A 3174-nucleotide genomic window follows, 5' to 3' on the forward strand; every position below is an offset into this window, starting at 1 on the left:
TCATATGAGTGAAGTCATACGATATTTGTCTTTCCTTGACAGACTAATTTTCCTTAGCACAATACCCTCTAGTTCTATCCACATACTTGCAAATGACAAGATTTCATTCTTTTTAATTGCCGAGTAATACTCTATTGTATATATATATCTCATATATATATATATATGATATATATACGTGTGTGTGTATATATATATATCATATATATACATATGAGATATATACATATATATATATATGATATATATATGATATATATACCACATCTTCTTTATCCATCATCCATTGATGGACATTTGGGCTCTTTCCATACTGTGGCTGTTGTCGATCGCGTTGCTGTAAACATTGGGGTGCATGTGCCCCTTCGAAACAACACACCTGCATCCCTTGGGTAAATACCTAGTAGTGCAATTGTCGGGTCATAGGGTATTTCTATCGTTAATATTTTGAGGAAACTCCATTCTGTTTTCCAGAGTGGCTGCACCAGTTTGCATTCCCAGTAGCAGTGCAAAAGAGATACTCTTTCTCCACATCCTCGCCGACATCTATCGTCGTCCGAGTTATTAACGTTAGCCATTCTGACAGGTGTGAGGTGGTAACTCGTGGTGGTTTTGATTTGTATTTCCCTGACGATGAATGTTGTTGAGCATGTTTTCACGTGTCGATTGGCCATCTGGATGTCTTCTTTGGAGAAGTGTCTGTTCACGTCTTTTGCCCGTATCTTCACTGGATTATTTGGTTTTGGGTGTGGAGTTTGATAAGTTCTTTATAGATTTTGGATACTAACCCTTTATCTGATATGTCATTTGGACATATCTTCTCCCATCCAATCAGTTGCTTTTAGTTTTGCTGATTGTTTCCTTTGCAGTACAGAAGGTCCCAGTAGTTCATTTTGCTTTTGTTTCCCTTGCCTCCGGAGACCTGTTGAGTAAGAAGTGCTACGGCCGAAGTCAAAGAGGTTTTTGCCTTTTTCTCCTCTAAGATTTTGATGGTTTTCTATCTGACATTAAGGTGTTTCATCCATTTCGAGTTTATTTTTGTGTGTGGTATAAGAAAGTGGTCCAAGTCCACTTTTTCTGCATGTTGCTGTCCAGTTTTCCCAGCACTATCTGCTGAAGAGACTGTCTTTATTCCATTGGATACTCTTTCCTGCTTTGTCAAAGATTAGCTGGCCATATGTTTGTGGATCCATTTCTGGGTTCTCTATTCCGTTCCATTGATCTCAGTGTCTGTTTTTGCAAGAGTACCATACTGTCCAGATGATTACAGCTTTGCAATACATCTTGAAGTCTGGGAGTGTGATGCCTCAGCTTCAATTTTCTTTTTCAAGATTGCTTTGGCTATTTGGGGTCTTTTCTGGTTCCATACAAACTTTGGGATTGCTTCTTCCAGCTCTATTGAAGAATGCTGGTGTTATTTTGATAGGGATTGCACCAATATTCGTTGTTAACTGATTTGTCGTTAATCTCCTGTAACGTGATGTGACACACCTGGGCAGGTGCTGGGAGCAGAGACCGGACAGACCCCGTTCCTGCCCTGGGGGTGCATCCAGCTGCAGACGGGGACTGAGACACCTGCGCGGACGGCCAGAACACCAGGCAGAACAGGAAAGCCAAAGAGAGATGAACAATTGCTTGGGGCGTTCAGATGATAGCAACCCCCCTCTCAGCAAAACCCAATGAGCGAGTATAAGATGGTCTGTCTGATACAGGGGCCCCCGGATGGCTCAGTCGCTTGAGCGTCCAACATGGGCTCAGGTCTTGAACTCGCGGTTCCTGGGTTCAAGCCCCGCGCCTCAGGCTCTGTGCTGACTCACAGTCAGGAGCCTGCTTCAGATTCTGTGTCTCTGTCTCCCCGTCTCCCTCTGCCCGTCCCCTGTTCATTCTCTGTCTCTCAAAAATAAATAAACGTTAAAAAAAATAAAAAAAAAAAAAAGATGGTCTGATACACTCATATCTGAACAGAGATCTGGGATTAGGAGGCGCAAAGAGTCCTATGTCGTCAGGTCAGGTGCAAGCGAAGCCCATTATGTATCGTTTCATGTGCACTTCATTCATTCATTCACCAAATTTCTTTTTTTCTTAGTTTTTATTTAAGTTTATTTATTTATTTTGAGGGAGGGAGAGAGAGAGAGAGAGAGAGAGAGAATCCCAAGCAGGCTCTGTGCTGTCAGAGAAGAACCCGATGCGGGGCTCCGTCTCACAAATCGTGAGGTCAAGACCTGAGCCAAAGTCAAGAGTCGGACCCTTAACCCACCGAGCCACCCAGGCGCCCGAAATTTCTTTTTTTCAACAAAGATTTCTCTGGTGCCACATGTGTGCTGAGCACTGTCCAGCAGCTAGGGGCTAAAAAAGCTATTGATAGGATTCATTCACAGAAAGAAGCAGGAATAGACGCAAGGGCTGGAGCTGGGAGGGATGGGGGGGGAGGGGGAATCCCTCCAGCGGCCCAGCCCCGCCTCCCGAGATGTGGCAGGCCCCCCTCCCTGCTCTACACTTTCTACCACCTGCCTTCCGCCTTGCAGGCAGGCTACCACCGGCTCCGGGAAGCCCCTCCCGCAGACCTGCCGCTCCCCTGACTCAGAATGAGCTGCTCGACCGACAGATACCAAGGTCGTCTTTGCGCCGGCGTGCGACCAACTTAACACGGTAAGGTCTCGGCGTTTCTAGGGAAAGGGTCTTGCGACTTTGCCTTTCCTCAAGAAGACCCTCCGCCAAGAGGTCCCTTCCACAGGCCCCTCTTGACGGGGCCCCCAATCGTCTTTGGTCCTGTCTTTAGTCTCCGTTATGCACAAAAGCGGAGACCGACCGCCCGGCGCGGCTTCGACTCTCGGCGCGCGGAAGCGATCGCGGGGTCCAGTGGGCCCGCTTTAGCCACGCCTCCGCGGGCGGGAAAAGGCGGGGAATTCAAATTAGGAACGGCGTTGGGTGAGAGCGACGAAGCGTCGACAGAAACACAGTTTCTCTTTTAAAAGGTAGAGATTTAAAAATCTGCACAAGAGCCTGCTGCCTAGTGTGGCTCCCATACCAAAGTCCGAGAAGCGAGGGAAGTGAGACCTCGAAGGAGGGTGACCTGGCTCACCGTGAGTGCAATGTGGATGAGGGCAGGGCGGTGGCGGGGAGGCGAGCACGGCCGGTATCGCTTCTCGGCCTTTTGGCTAAGATCAAGTGTAG

At 47.4% G+C, this 3174-nt stretch overlaps 1 pseudogene; it reads left to right on the forward strand.

The window, feature by feature from the left end:
• The first annotated feature begins 3138 nt into the window (after positions 1–3138).
• Positions 3139–3174, forward strand: LOC125927755 (uncharacterized; annotated as a pseudogene).

Source organism: Panthera uncia, chromosome E1, assembly GCF_023721935.1.
Source record: "Panthera uncia isolate 11264 chromosome E1, Puncia_PCG_1.0, whole genome shotgun sequence".
NCBI classification, from domain to species: Eukaryota; Metazoa; Chordata; class Mammalia; order Carnivora; family Felidae; genus Panthera; species Panthera uncia.